This window comes from Aquarana catesbeiana, linkage group LG02 (genome assembly GCF_042186555.1).
Source record: "Aquarana catesbeiana isolate 2022-GZ linkage group LG02, ASM4218655v1, whole genome shotgun sequence".
Classification (NCBI taxonomy): domain Eukaryota; kingdom Metazoa; phylum Chordata; class Amphibia; order Anura; family Ranidae; genus Aquarana; species Aquarana catesbeiana.
The window spans coordinates 202,064,587-202,082,437 of NC_133325.1; positions in this window are offsets into that span (position 1 = coordinate 202,064,587).

Consider the following 17,851-nt stretch of genomic DNA (forward strand, 5'->3'; position numbering starts at 1 on the left):
TACATCTCACTGCAGGCCATTAGTATGTCTGGAAGGCCAACAAGGAGAGGCATGCAGTCACAAGCCAATAAAAGAGGGCAAGCAGACTCTGTGTCTAGAGGCAACAGTGCTGGTCGTGGACATGGTGCATCCTCATCAGCACGTAGCCGTGGGACACGCTTGGCCTTTTTTTTGGCAGCTGGCCGTGTTGAGCCGCAACATGCACAGCAGCTGGCCGTGTTGAGCCGCAACATGCGGAAGACTGTAGTCGAGTGGATGACCAAGTCATCCTCATCCTCCTCATCCTCTCTCACCCAGGCTCAGGGTACTTTGTCTGGCAAAGCAGCTGCCAACGCAGCCTCTTCCCTTGGCTCAATGGCATCAGTCACTCCTTCCCTAGCCCCACCATGTCCTCCTGAGGAGTCCCTCAAACTGACCACAGTGTTGGGTACATGCTCCAGGAGGATGCCCAGCGTTTTGAAGGCTCCAATGATGGTACTCAGCTAGAGGAAGGCAGTAACGTGAGCCCAGACAGAGGGGGTGCCCAAGAAGGACAGCAATCTGGCAGTCATGTTCCCCCTGCTGCAGCATACTGCCAGGTTTGCTCCAGTGATGAGGAGGGAGGGAATGATGAGGTCACTGACTCCACGTGGGTGCCTGATAGGAGAGAGGAGGAGGAGGAGGCACATCACCAACAAGGCAGGATGCCCTCCAGGGGCAAGCTTAAGGGCAGCACCCTGACTGCATCACACCGCAGAGCTCTGCATGTGCAGGGCGCTGCTGTCTCTGCGCGTTATTCCAAAAGTTCTTTGGTGTGGGCCTTTTTTGAGACGAGTGCATCAGATCGCACCGCTGCTATTTGCAACATATGTCTCAAGCGTATCTCGCGTGGCCAAAACATCTCCTGCTTGGGCACCACATGCTTGACCAGACATATGTTGACCTGCCATGCAGTACGTTGGCAAGCGTACCTAAAAGACCCACACCAAAGAACAAAGAGGACCTCTCCTTGCTCCTCATCAGCTGGGATCTCCAACCCCACTATACCTTCAGTCCTCTCTGAGACCTGCACTGAGAGGAATGAAGGTGTAGAATTAGGTGTGTCACAGCCAAGTACTTGCGGGCAATCTGCTATCGGTACACTGAAGTCAGACTGTACCAGGGAAATTTCCATGCCCCAGCTGGTGCACCGCAGAAAGAAGTTCGCTCCCAGCCATCCACATGCCCAGCGGTTGAATGCTAGCTTGGAAAAATTGCTAGCACTTCAACTGCTACCTTTTCATTTGGTAGACTCTGCCCCCTTCCGTGAGTTTGTGGAATGTGCGGTTCCTCAGTGGCAGGTTTCCAAACACCACTTTTTCTCACGGAAGGCGATTCTGGCTCTCTACCGGCATGTGGAAGGCAATGTCTTGGCCTCACTGGACAGGGCGGCCAGCGGTAAGGTGCATATTACCGCTGACTCATGGTCCAGCAGGCATGGACAGGGACGTTACCTAAGTTTCTCGGCGCATTGGGTGACTCTGCTGGCAGCTGGGAAGGATGCAGGACAAGGTACAGTAGTGTTGGAGGTTGTTACGCCACCATACCTCCAAAATGCTACTACTGGTGATTCTGACACACCTCTCTCCTCCACCCCCTCCTCTTCTTGTTCCTCCATAGCCTCTTGCTGTGCTTTGTCCTCGGAAACAGTGGTGCTCTGTAGGCATTCAAGGGGCTACGCAAGTACTCAGGCCAAAAGATGCCATGCGGTGCTTGAGCTGGTGTGCTTGAGGGACAGGAGCTACACATGGGCAGAGATTCTGTCAGCTCTGCAGGGGCAGGTTCAGGGGTGGTTGACGCCACGCCAGCTTAAGCCAGGAATGGTGGTTTGCGACAATAGCACCAACCTCCTCTTCGCCCTCCAACAGGGACAACTGACCCATGTGCCCTGTTTGGCTCACGTCCTTAACTTGGTGGTGCAGCGGTTCTTGGGCAGGTAACCAGGCTTACAGGATGTCCTGAGATAGGCCAGGAAAGTGTATGCATTTCCGCCGGTCGTATAATGCCAGTGCTCAGCTGGCTGACCTCCAAAAGGAATTTAACCTGCCCAAGAACCGCCTAATCTGTGACATGCCCACCAGGTGGAACTCAACGTTGGCCATGCTGCAGCAGCTGCACACGCAGCAGAAGGCCTTCAATGAGTACCTGTGAGACTATGGCACCAGGACAGGGTCATGGGAGCTTGGTTTTTTTTCCCCACGCCAGTGGGCCATGATCAGGGATGCATGCACTGTCCTGTCACCATTTGAGGATGCCACGAGGATGGTGAGCAGTGACAGTGCATGCATCAGTGACACTGCCCCCCTTGTCCACCTGAGCACACGCTGCGTGAAATAATGGACAGGGCACTTGAGACACAACAGAGGCAGGAAGAGGAGGACTTCCTTAGCTCTCAAGGTCCCCTTTATCCAGACAGTGTTCCTGCGTGCTTGCCGATCACACAGGAAGAGGATGAGGAGGATTGTGTCAGCATGGAAGTGGAGCCTGGCACTCAGCATCAGCAGCAGTCTTTAAGAGATCATTTACAGTCCCAAGAAACCCATGAACTTGTACCTGGCTGGGAGGAGGTGGCTGCGGATCATGCCGTCCTTAGACCCTGAGGACTCCGGACTGAATGCCTCAGCAAACCTACGCTGCATGGCCTCCCTGATCCTGCAAAGCCTGCGGAAGGATCCTCGTATTCGTGGTATCAAGGAGAGGGATCATTACTGGCTGGCAACCCTCCTTGATCCACATTACAAGGGTAAGGTTGTGGACCTTGTCTTGCCGTCGCAGAGGGAGCAGAGGATGAAACATCTGCGGGAGGCCTTGCAGAAAGGTCTGTGCAACGCGTTCCCAGAGACTGGGAGGTTACAAACTCCTGTTCCTGGACAACGTGTTGCTGAGGCTTCGGTCAGTCAAAGAAGGAGCGGTGGAGAAGGTGGCCGTCTGACCGATGTGTTCAGACAATTTTTTAGTCCGCAGCCCCAAGGTATGATCGGTTCCAGCAACCATCGCCATGGTTGCAGGAATACCTAGGGGCAGGGGCGTTGCCAGGGGCTTCAGCCCAAAGTCCAAGGCCGGCACGGGGGGGGGGCTCTAGTGGCGTTTTTTGGCTGGGTGGTGGGGTTGTGTGGCAGGGGGTAAGCTCACTTGCTGGTTGCTGCTTGGCTTACCAGTCCCCATCAATGCTGACCACTAAACTGACCTACCTACCTACCTGACACACACTGACCTACCTGACACACACTGACCTACATACACTGACCTACCCGACTTACACACACTGACCTACCTGACACACACTGACCTACATACACTGACCTACATGACACACACTGACCTACATACACTGACCTACCTGACCTACATGACACACACTGACCTACCTGACACACACTGACCTACATACACTGACCTACCTGACCTACATGACAAACACTGACCTACCTGACACACACTGACCTACATACACTGACCTACATGACATACACTGACCTACACACACTGACCTACCTGACACACTCTGACCTACCTGACACACACTGACCTACACTGACCTACATGACATACACTGACCTACACACACTGATCTACCTGACATACACTGACCTACACTGACCTACACACACTGACCTACCTGACATACACTGACCTACCTGACATACACTGACCTACACACACTGACCTACATACACCGACCTACCTGACACACACTGACCTACCTGACAAACACTGACCTACACACACTGACCTACATGACACACATTGACCTACCTGACACACACTGACCTACATACACTGATCTACCTGACATACACTGACCCACACTGACCTACCTGACATACACTGACCTACACTGACCTACATACACTGACCTACCTGACACACACTGACCTACACTGATCTACCTGACACACACTGACCTACACACACTGACCTACCTGACACACACTGACCTACACTGACCTACACACACTGACCTACCTGACCTACACTGACCTACACACACTGACCTACCTGACCTACACTGACCTACCTGACACACACTGACCTACCTGACACACACTGACCTACACTGACCTACATGACACACACTGACCTACCTGACACACACACTGACCTACCTGACACGCACTGACCTACCTGACACGCACTGACCTACACACACTGACCTACCTGACCTACATGACACACACTGACCTACCTGACACACACTGACCTACATGACCTACACACACTGATCTACCTGACATACACTGACCTACACTGACCTACACACACTGACCTACCTGACATACACTGACCTACACACACTGACCTACATACACCGACCTACCTGACACACACTGACCTACCTGACAAACACTGACCTACACACACTGACCTACATGACACACATTGACCTACCTGACACACACTGACCTACATACACTGATCTACCTGACATACACTGACCCACACTGACCTACCTGACATACACTGACCTACACTGACCTACATACACTGACCTACCTGACACACACTGACCTACACTGATCTACCTGACACACACTGACCTACACACACTGACCTACCTGACACACACTGACCTACACTGACCTACACACACTGACCTACCTGACCTACACTGACCTACACACACTGACCTACCTGACCTACACTGACCTACCTGACACACACTGACCTACCTGACACACACTGACCTACACTGACCTACATGACACACACTGACCTACCTGACACACACACTGACCTACCTGACACGCACTGACCTACCTGACACGCACTGACCTACACACACTGACCTACCTGACCTACATGACACACACTGACCTACCTGACACACACTGACCTACATGACCTACACACACTGATCTACCTGACATACACTGACCTACACTGACCTACACACACTGACCTACCTGACATACACTGACCTACACACACTGACCTACATACACTGACCTACCTGACACGCACTGACCTACCTGACATACACTGACCTACCTGACACACACTGACCTACACACACTGACCTACTTGGCCTACACTGACCTACCTGACACACACTGACTTACCTGACATACACTGACCTACCTGACACACACTGACCTACACACACTGACCTACACTGACCTACACAGACTGACCTACACACACTGACCTACCTGACCTACACTGACCTACCTGACACACACTGACCTACACTGACCTACACACACTGACCTACCTGACACACACTGACCTACACACACTGACCTACCTGACACACACTAACCTACCTGACACACACTGACCTACACTGACCTACACACACTGACCTACCTGACACACACTGACCTACACACACTGACCTACCTGACACACACTAACCTACCTGACACACACTGACCTACATGACCTACACACACTGACCTACCTGACACGCACTGACCTACCTGACACACACTGACTTACCTGACACACACTGACCTACACTGACCTACCTGACACACACACTGACCTACCTGACACACACTGACACGCACTGACCTACACTGACCTACCTGACACACACTGACCTACCTGACACACACTGACCTACCTGAGACACACTGACCTACACTGACCTACCTGACACACACTGACCTACCTGACACACACTGACCTACACACACTGACCTACCTGACCTACACTGACCTACCTGACCCACACTGACCTACACACACTGACCTACCTGACATACACTGACCTACCTGACACACACTGACCTACACACACTGACCTACCTGACCTACACTGACCTACCTGACACACACTGACCTACACTGACCTACCTGACACACACTGACCTACACTGACCTACACACACTGACCTACCTGACCTACATGACACACACTGACCTACCTGACACACACTCACCTACATGACCTACACACACTGACCTACCTGACACGCACTGACCTACCTGACACACACTGACTTACCTGACACACACTGACCTACATGACCTACACACACTGACCTACATGACCTACACACACTGACCTACCTGACACGCACTGACCTACCTGACACACACTGACTTACCTGACACACACTGACTTACCTGACACACACTGACCTACATGACCTACACACACTGACCTACCTGACACGCACTGACCTAACTGACACGCACTGACCTACCTGACACGCACTGACCTACCTGACACGCACTGACCTACACTGACCTACCTGACACACACACTGACCTACCTGACACACACTGACACGCACTGACCTACCTGACACACACTGACCTACACTGACCTACCTGACACACACTGACCTACCTGACACACACTGACCTACCTGAGACACACTGACCTACACTGACCTACCTGACACACACTGACCTACCTGACACACACTGACCTACACACACTGACCTACTTGGCCTACACTGACCTACCTGACCTACACTGACCTACACACACTGACCTACCTGACCCACACTGACCTACACACACTGACCTACCTGACATACACTGACCTACCTGACACACACTGACCTACACACACTGACCTACCTGACCTACACACACTGACCTACCTGACCTACCTGACACACACTGACCTACACTGACCTACCTGACACACACTGACCTACACGACCTACATGACACACACTGACCTACCTGACACACACTCACCTACATGACCTACACACACTGACCTACCTGACACGCACTGACCTACCTGACACACACTGACTTACCTGACACACACTGACCTACATGACCTACACACACTGACCTACCTGACACGCACTGACCTAACTGACACACACTGACCTACCTGACACACACTGACCTACACTGACCTACCTGACACACACTGACCTACCTGACACGCACTGACCTACCTGACACACACTGACCTACACTGACCTACCTGACACACACTGACCTACCTGACACACACTGACCTACCTGAGACACACCGACCTACACTGACCTACCTGACACACACTGACCTACCTGACACACACTGACCTACCTGACACGCACTGACCTACCTGACACACACTGACCTATGCTGACCTACCTGACACACACTGACCTACCTGACCTACAGTGACCTACCTGACAGACATACACTGACCTGGTACCTGACATACACACACTGACTGACCTACCTGACCAGGAGGAGACAGACTTCATGTGTCCAGGTCTTGCAGCTGCAGGTCAGCCGTGGTGCTGGTGGGTGAGGCAGCCAGAGGAGAGGAGGAGAGTCGCCCATCCGAGCGCTGAGCGGGGATCGATGTGGCACGGCAGGCCCCTTTGTAATTCTGGAGCCTTCTTCCTGTTCCACTAACAGCGAGCTGGGAGAGGGCTGAGATTGAAGGAGTGCAGGCACTGGGGATGCTGCTCAGGGTGGCGGTGGCAGTGTCTTCTCTCTCTCTTCCTCCTGGGCTCTTCCCGGCTGCCGAGGTATCCCCCTCCCTGCTGCTCTGCACTACACGCCACCACCGGACCAGCGGCGGGACGTTCCAGTACAGAACTCGCAGGCCAGGCCCCACTAGCACTAGCGCGGAGGAGGAGGAAGTGCAATCCTCCTCCGCTTTGAATGCAGGGCAGTGTGGGCACAGTGGGCAGTGACGTCACTGGTTGCTAGCCGCTAGGCGGCTATAGCAACCAGTGACCAAGAATAGTCAGGCGGGGGCGGAGCTGGAGCCGGAGCCAGCGCTAACATGGCTCAGTCCGCCCCTGTCCCCTGCATTTGTCCCTGGACCGGACAAGAGACTCGGGGCTATTGGCCCCAGGCTTGGGGCTGTAGCCCCAATAGCCACCCCCTAAATCCTCTGGGTTACTGGGTCTTGAGTATGGATCACTGGCCAGAGCTTGCACAGTATGCAATTGAGCTACTGGCCTGTCCTGCATTCAGCGTTCTTTCGGAACGCACATTCAGTGCTGCTGGAGGCTTTGTAACCAATCACAGGGTGCGTCTGTCCACCGACTCGGTCGATCTACTGACCTTTATAAAAATGAATCAGTCTTCGATCACCACCAGATAACAAGCACCTGATGCTGATGTAACCGAATAATTTTTTTTGAAATGTCAGATTCCTTCAAGACTCCCTATGCTGATGCTGAGTGACTATCCTGTTATGCTGAGTGACTATCCTCTTCCTTCTCAATGATCATGCTGATAGCCTGTAAGAATATTTTTGGTTCTGGGCGCCGCCACCAGTGGCTTAGGCCCAATTTTTCTGCCCCTGTTTAACAGGGGCGTGTAATTACAATTTTTGATGCAATACTTTGCAGCAGGGCTCATTCCTGCACTCCAACTAGAGTATCTGTGAGGGGTTGCAGTGTTGTGGCACCAGTGCCTAAGGCTCAATTTTTCTGCCCCTGTTCAACAGGGACATGTAATTACAATTCTTGATCTAATATTTCACAGCAGGGAACGTTTCTGCGCCCACCAAGAGTAACTGTGAGGACTTACAGTGTTGTGGCACCAGCACCACCATCACCAATGGCCCAATTTTTCTAATATTTCACAGCAGAGCCCTGTGAGGGCTTACAGTGTTGTGGCAACACCAACACCTAAGGCCCCAATTTCTGCAGAGTATATAGGGCAGGCCCCTACTTTCAAACATCCAACTTACAAATGACTACTTGCAAACGGAAGGAGACAACAGGAAGTGAGATGAAATCTACCCCTAGGAAGGGAAATTCTCTCCTGTAAGAGTTAATATGGGAAAAATGTTTCTCCTTTCCACTGATGCTTTTTCACCAATCCTTGTTTCACTAAAAACCCCAAATTTTCAAAAAGCATTTGTCATTGGGACAGAAAGTGAGGTGAAATCTTCTGAAAAGGAGCACAGACAGCAAAACAAATGTCACAGGGGTGATAACCCTTCCCTATGTTTTCCAAAAAGCTTAAAATAGATTTTTTGGCTGGAACTAAACACTTTAAAAGTGTACCAGTTCAAAATTACAAACAGATTCTACTTAACAACAAACCTACAGTCCCTGTCTTGTTTGCACCGCCTGTATACTGCTGTTCAGAGGGCCTGGGGCCCCACGCCTTTCCTTTTTTTAATTTGGGTGCGGGGTTACCCTTAATGTCCATACAAGAACCAAAGGGCTGGGTAATGGACTGGGGGGGGGGGGGGTACCCATGCCGTTTGTCTCACTGATTTTTATCCATATTACCAGAACCCGACATTACATTAAAGCCGTAAGCAGTTTTAAATGACTTTTATTCCTTTAAAAATGTAATTTTGTCGGGGCATGGCCTGGGGCAGCATGAGATAGGATGCTGAGAAGCTGAGCTCCGCCGGCTGTATATACTTACGAGCATATCCTGCAAGTGTACCTGCCGCTAGACACCCCAAAAAGACCCTCACCACACCGGGCAATCACCGGGAGCATGTCACCGCCGAAAAGACCCACGGCAATGACCTCAAAACTCGAGCAGTATCGCCGTCAGGAGAAGGACTCCCCAGGCAAAGATGGCGGCGCCACGAGGGGAGAGAAAATGGCCGTGACTACAGATACAGCTAAGGTACTGGAGGCAATTACCTCTTGCCAAGAGGCTGTTGCAGCATGTCAGTCCATCCTTACAGCTAAAATAGAAGAAGTAAAATTGGACATTTAACTGGTGAGGCAGGATTTTCAAAAGCTGAGAGAGAGAGTCACTGAAACTGAAACCAGAATAAGCATGGTGGAGGACTCCCTCCCCCCTCTCCAACATTCTACTGAGGCCATACAATTACAGGTGAACCAGCTTCTACAAAAGCAAGATGACCTGGAAAACAGAATTCGGAGGTGTAATCTCAGGTTTATAGGTCTCCCTGAGGGGGTGAAAGGGAGGGACCCCTCTGTATTTCTTGAGACATTACTATGTGACACTTATGGCAGAGAGGCGTTCTCCCCCACAGTTGCTGTGGAGCATGCACACCGCATGTCAGGCAGGCCTCCACCAGTAGGGGCACCCCCTCGTACATTTATCGCCAAATTTCTCAATTATAGAGACAGGGATGCCATACTCCGTCTCAGCAGGGAAAAAGGCAATATCCCCTTTGGCAATAAGATGGTTGCCGTCTTCCCAGATTTTTCTGCAGAAGTGCAGCGTAAATGTAAAACCTTCATGGAAGCAAAAAGATGCCTGCGCATTAAAAATATCAAATACGCAATGCTCTTCCCAGCCCGCCTACGAGTGGAAGGTGATGATCGAGCACATTTCTTCGAAGATCCTGAGGCGGCCATTGCGTGGCTTGAACAAAGGGAAGAACACAGATAAGTGACCTTATATTCAACACTTATTATTTTTCGTTTTATCATCTGTTCATCCATGTTTTGCCTGCACCTCTGATTAGCTCTCCGCAGGGAGACGGGGCAACAAACTGAATCTAGACATTGCTCTCTACTATACTTGCCCCTGAGCTGAAAGCTGCTGCACTTTCAATCCAAGTACGTACGACACAGATCTAATTATTCACATACACATGGTCCTTTGAACGATGACCGTGATAACCGAAGATACAATATTCCCACTATTAGTTTCTCTCCGAGGAGATTTCCTGGGAAAATCTACCCACAATTATGACCCCCATAGGGTCCAACTACACGAGATATCTGCTCTCCAAATTAATGTCACTATCCTTTTCCGGCGGAGGAAAGTGATTGGCCAGTAGGCTCACTTAAGAAAGTGAGCTTAGTCCTGTAATGTGCTACGTTACGCAGCGAAGTTTCGCCCCACTATCAACAATACCCAACTCAAGATGGATTTTATCAACCACCGATATACAGACCACAGCTCTTGCCACTGTTGAGATGATGTTTATTCTCTCTGTGGTGGCATCGATAAAGGTTTTCTTTATTTTTTGTCTTAAACATTTTTCTTACAGGTTGGGCAATGTTCACGCCATGTTGGCAGTTATGGGTAAAAGCCCACACCAGTTGGGGACAGTGCAGGGCAGGGAGGGGGGTTGCAAGGTCTACACTGTTGTGAGACGGAATTTTTCAATCTGCTTAATGTTGTTATTTTTTTTTTTTTTGGTACCATGATACTATTGCTGTATTGTTGCAAATAATCTTATACTTGAGCTTGTCTACACCTCTGACAAATATTAGGGCTAGTCAGAGTCCTGGAGTACCGCATTATAACTACCACATCCCATGGCCACATTGAAATTCCTCACGTGGAATGTGCGTGGAGTGAGAGACCCAATTAAACAGTCGGCTGTTTTCGCTCTACTTAAACAACAGAGAACAGATGTAGTAGTTTTGGTAGAAACACACGCAGGAGGCTCGGTTCAAAGAGCACTTAAACGTCCCTGGCTGGGGTGGGCGTATCACTCCATCCACACTTCACACTCTAGAGGGGTCTCGATATTTGTCGCCAAGACCACGAACTCCAGGATTCCGTATCAGATCCCCACGGTAGATATGTCTTTTTGAAAGCTAAAATACATGGAGATATGATACTATTACTGGCATTCTATGTGCCTCCACCATTTCAATCCTTTTGTCAGATGGGTTTAATTTTATGGCTCTACACCCTAATGTGCCAGCAATATGGCTAGGTGACTTCAATAATGTATTAGATCCGACATTGGACAGAATGACTAGCTCCTCTTCACCTAACACACCTCATCATCTAACGAGATTTGCGAGACTACTTTCAGATTTCAATCTAGTTGACACGTGGTGGTCTAGAAACCCTACAGCCCGGGCTTATTCCTGCTTTTCCGCATCCCACCACTCTATGTCCTGCATAGACCTTATATTACTTTCTAAATCACTTCTACCCAGGCTAGTTGGTGCGGGTTTCTCCCCTAGATCACTTTCTGATCATTGCCCATACTGGGTTAAACTCTCTCTACAACACAACAGACCACCGGCCTCATGGTGGTTGAACCCCTTCTGGTTAACCCTGTTTCCAGAGGATGATGACCTCACCACGGACTGGACACAATACTTTGAGACTAATGAGGGCTCCGCATCGACACAAATAGTCTGGGAAACATTTAAGAAACATGCACGCATGACACTTACAGCACGCATCAATAGGCTAAAACGCACCTCTGAAGTGGCCATGGACGTAGCTACTGAGCGCCTGCTTTCAGCAGAAAAGGTGTTTAAGGAAGATCCCACTCCAGAAAGGGCAGATAATCTTAAATTGTGCTCTAGGGCCATAGATCAACTTCTATATGAAAAATCTAAGCGTAAACTTTTTTTTCATCGGCAAAAGTCATTTGAACATGGGGAAAGAAAAGCTGGGAAGTTACTGGCTTACCTTGTGCATTGTGAGGAGAGACCTCCGGTGGTGATTTCTCTCCGCTCTCCTGATAATGCATTGGTGACAGAACCTACTCAAGTAACAACACTACTCCGAGACTTTTTCACCGCCTTATACACCACCAAAGCCCCGAGTGATGATGCTTTAATGGAGTAATTTCTAGGTGAACTATCGATCCCCCAATTAACTGAGGCCCAGATGAAGGATCTAGAAGCCCCGCTAACAATGGATTAAATTTTCAAAGCCATAGCGGAATTCCCCAGATCCAAAGCTCCGGGTTCGGATGGACTACCCGTAGAGTTTTAGTCCACCTATTCGGAACTATTGGTCCCCAGATTACTGACACTGTATAACTCCATATTTGATGACTCTGAACTCCCAGCATCCATGAGGGAGGCTACAATAGTGTTAATTCCCAAACCTGGTAAAGACCTGCAGCTTCCGGAGTCCTACCGCCCCATCTCCATAGATTGTTTATAAATTTACAGGCAACACAGGACAACCCGGGGTACAGAGTTATCGTAGCTTTGGATACGGCCAAAGCTTTTGACTCGGTTGAATGGCGATACCTCTGGACCTGCCTAGACAGATTTGGCCTTGGCCCCAAATTCATAAAATGGGTCCAACTTTTATACCAGAACCCAGTGGCAAGAGTAATAGCAAACGGATGGCCCTCTGAACAATTTCCCCTATCTAGGGGCACAAGACAAGGGTGTCCTCTGTTGCCGCTGCTTTACGCATTGGTGGCAGACCCACTCGCAATAGCTATCCGTGCACATTCAGGGATAGTGGGACTGCAAAGAGGAGAGGTGACGGAGAAAATTAGCACATACGCAGATGACACCTTACTGTATCTAGATGACTCAGAGGAATCCCTACCATTAGCTCTAGCCCTGATAAAACGCTTTGGCACATTTTCTGGCCTTAGGATCAATTGGGACAAATCCCAGATACTTCCCTTAGACAGCTTTCCACCACCCAGAGATAGAGCCCTCCTCCCCTTGCAGAGAGTTGATACCATAAAATACTTAGGAATACAGACCACTCGAGACCCAACAGACTACATTTCACTCAATATAACACCATTATTTGAGATGCTTAAGCGCAAGACACAGGTGTGGGCTCGCCTTCCACTTGGAGTGATGGGCCGCATAAATCTTGTAAAAATTGTCTTACTTCCAAAAATGTTATATATGATCTGGCACTCACCGGTGTACTTGATACTCAGAATAATGGAAACCCTACTCAAACCATTTGTCTGGGGCAACAATAGGCACAAGCTCCCATGGTATAAGTTAAAAAAACCCGACTGACCTTGCTGGACTGGCACTTCCTGATTTTAACACGTATTACCTCGCAGCTCAGTTGTCACAAATCTTTCATATTGATAAAACAGATAGGAAAAGATTTCTCTGTTCTTTATGCCCAAGGTGGATACAGTTGACCCTAGATCCTTTGGTGGCAATAGGAGGAGCTGGAGGAGGGGAGAGCCTATTGAATGATCGTCGGTCCCTTTTATACCAATATAGAAAAATTTGGGATCTTGCCTCAGACAAACTACATATTGAATCACCACATGATTATACTTCCTTATGGCACAATGAGTCACTCTCCAAGTTCAGACTCATACAAGACAGTGGAGTTTGGAGTTCTAGGGGAATAGTCTACTTATCTCATATAACACACAATGGGAAAATTAAGTCTTTTGATACTCTAAAATCTGAATTTGCATTACCACCTCAAATGTTCTTCAGGTATATACAACTAAGGCACGCTTTTCACGCACAATACCCCTTAGATGATCTTGCTTTAAATGATAATCCCTTAATGGCAGCCATAAAATATCCCAGGAAATTAATCTCTCAATTCTACGCTACGTTAACACTCCCACAAGCAACCACATTGGCATACGATTTGAAATCCAGATGGGAGGGAGAGGTAGGTCTGTTAGAGGATGCTGAATGGAGTGATGCTTTATATACATGTAAATTAGTATCCCCAGGTTATCAGACCGACTCACCCAAATCCTCATGACACACAGAGCATACCTCACGCCGCTCAGGGTTTCCAGATATAAAAGCAGCCAATCTGCCAATTGTCCAATGTGTGACCAAGCAGTGGGCACCTTTTTCCATCTACTGTGGCACTGCCCTAAAATCCAAATGTTTTGGACTCAGGTAGTACGGTTTTTGCACGACGCAATGGGCTCCCGTATTACGCTTCAACCAAAACCTTGTCTTCTCTGAATTTTTCCTGACCCAGAATTCAATAAATTCACTAAAATATTTTTACACGAAACACTTTTTTCTGCTCGTAAGGTAATAGCTAGAGTCTGGATGAGACCCACTCCGCCAGAGTTCTCGCAATGGTTGATAGAAGTCAATAACGTTTTGCCATATAAGAAGCTGATCTATTCTCATAGAGGATGCCCTACTAAATATGATAAGATATGGGAGAGGTGGCTCAAATCACCAGAAACTTGTACTAGTAGTGTCTAATATAATCTGCTCTACAGATCCTACTATTAGTATTTCTCTTACTTTTGCTCATATCTCCTTTTCCACCCTACAAAATGTACCTGCTTGAGGAAATTAGAGCCAAATTTGACATAAACTACATGTAATATAGAAGGGATCGATTGTACATGGTACCAATGCAAATGTCTTACATTAATATATACAACAATAAGGGATGTTGTTATATGCTCTGTATAAATAATACTGTATATTAATATTGATATCTGTCACGATGGCATACTGTAAGTATTTTCCCTTATTTGTTTAATAAAAGACTTTATAAGGAAAAAAAAAAATGTAATTTTGTGCAGGGACTGTTCTAAGCACGGGAAACATGTGCCACTTTACAGACATACTATAGACACCCCCCAGGTACGATATTTGAAGGAATATTTCACTTTTTTTGTTCACTTTAAGCATCATTAAAGTCACTGCTCCCGAAAAAACGGCCAGTTTTTAAAACTTTTTTTTGCATTGATACATGTCCCCTGGGCGGGACCCGGGTCCCCAAACCCTTTTTAGGACAATACCATGCAAATTAGCCTATAAAATTAGCACTTTTGATTTTGAACGTTCGAGTCCCATAGACTTCAATGGGGTTCTAACGTTCGTGCAAAGTTTCGGTCCATTCGCAGGTTCTAGTGCGAACCGAAACGGGGGTGTTCGGCTCATCCCTAATGGGCACTGATCAGGCTGCATTTATGGGCACTGCTGAGGTTGCATTGATGGGCACTGCTTAGGCTGAGCTGATGGGCTCTGGTGAGGCTGCATTGATGGGCATTGGTGAGGCTGAGCTGATTGGCGCAGGTAAGGCTGCACTGATCAGGCTGCATTGATGGGCACTGGTGATGCTGAGCTGATGGGCACTGATCAGGCTGCATTGATGGGCACTGGTAAGGTTGCATTGATGGACATTGGTGAGGCTGAGCTCATGGGCACTGATCAGGCTGCATTGAAAGGCACAGGTAAGGCTGCACTGATCAGGCTACATTGATGGGCACTGCTGAGGCTGCACTGATGGGCACTAATCAGGCAGCACTGATGGGCACTGCTGAGTTTGCATTGATGGGCACTTCTGAGGCTGCATTGATGGGCATTGGTGAGGCTGAGCTGATGGGCACTGATCAGGCTGCATTGAAAGGGAACTGCTGAGACTGCATTGATGGGCACTGATTAGGCTGAGCTGATGGGCACTGGTGAGGCTGCTTTGATGGGCTTTGGTGAGGCTGAGCTGATAGGCACAGGTAAGGCTGAGCTGATGTGCACTGAGCCAGGCTGCATTGATGAGCAATGATCAGGCTGCACTGATGGGCACATATCAGGCTGCATTGATGGGCACTGGTGAGGCTGAGCTGATGGGCACTGATCAGGCTGCATTGATGGGCACTGCTAAGGCTGCATTGCTGGGCATTGGTGAGACTGAGCCGATGGGCACTGATCAGGCTGCATTGATGGGCACTGATCAGGCTGCATTGACGAGTTTGAGCTGATGGGCACAGATAAGGCTGAGCCAATGGGCACTGATCAGGCTGCATTGATGGGCACAGGTAAGGCTGCACTGATGGGCACTGATCAGGTTGCATTTATGGGCACTGCTGAGGCTGCATTGATAGGCACTGGTTAGGCTGAGCTGATGGGCACTGATCAAGCTGCATTGATGGGCACTGGTAATGCTGCATTGATGGACATTGGTGAGGCCGAGCTGATGGGCACTGATCAGGCTGCATTGATGGGCACAGGGAAGGCTGCATTGATGGGAATTGGTGAGGCTGCATTGATGGGCACTGATCAGGTTGCATTGATGAGCACAGGTAAGACTGCACTGATCAGACTGCATTGATGAGCACTGGTGAGGCTGATCTGATGGGCACAGATGAGGCCAAGCTGATGGGCACTGATCAGGCTGCATTGATGGGCACAGGTAAGGCTGCACTGATCAGGCTACATTGATGGGCACTGCTGAGGCTGCATTGATGTGCACAGGTAAGGCTGCACTGATGGGCACTGATCAGGCTGCACTGATGGGCACTGCTGAGTTTGCATTGATGGGCACTTCTGAGGCTGCATTGATGGGCATTGGTGAGGCTGAGCTGATGGGCACTGATCAGGCTGAAAGGGAACTGCTGAGGCTGCATTGATGGGCACTGGTTAGGCTGAGCTGATGGGCACTGGTGAGGCTGCATTGATGGGCATTGCTGAGGCTGAGCTGATACGCACAGGTAAGGCTGAGCTGATGTGCACTGATCAGGCTGCATTGATGGGCAATGATCAGGCTGCACTGATGGGCACAGATCAGGCTGCATTGATGGGCACTGGTGAGGCTGAGCTGATGGGCACTGATCAGGCTGCATTGATGGGCACTGCTGAGTGTGCATTGATGGACACTGGTGAGGCTGCATTGCTGGGCATTGGTCAGGCTGAGCTGATGGGCACTGATCAGGCTGCATTGATGGACACTGATGAGGCTGAGCCGATGGGCACTGATCAGGCTGCATTGATGGCCACAGGAGAGGCTGCACTGATGGGCACTGATCAGGCTACATTTATGGGCACTGCTGAGGCTGCATTGATGGGCACTGGTTAGGCTGAGCTGATGGGCACTGGTGAGGCTGAGCTGATAGGCACAGGTAAGGCTGAGCTGATGGGCACTAATCAGGATGCATTGATGGGCACTGATCAGCCTACACTGATGGGCATTGCTGAGGCTGCATTAATGGGCACTGATCAGGCTGCATTGATGGGCACTGGTGAGGCTGCATTGATGGGCACTGATCAGGCTGAATTGATGGGCACTGATCAGGTTGCATTGATGGGCATTGATCAGGCTACACTGATGGTCATTGATCAGGCTACATTGATTGGCACTGGTGAGGCTGAGCTGATGGGCACTGATCAGACTGCATTGATGGGCACTGGTAAGGCTGCACTGATGGACATTGGTGAGGCTGAGCTGATGGGCACTGATCAGGGTGCATTGATGGGCACAGGTAAGGCTGCATTGATGGGCACTGATCAGGTTGCATTGATAAGCACAGGTAAGGCTGCACTGATGAGCACCGA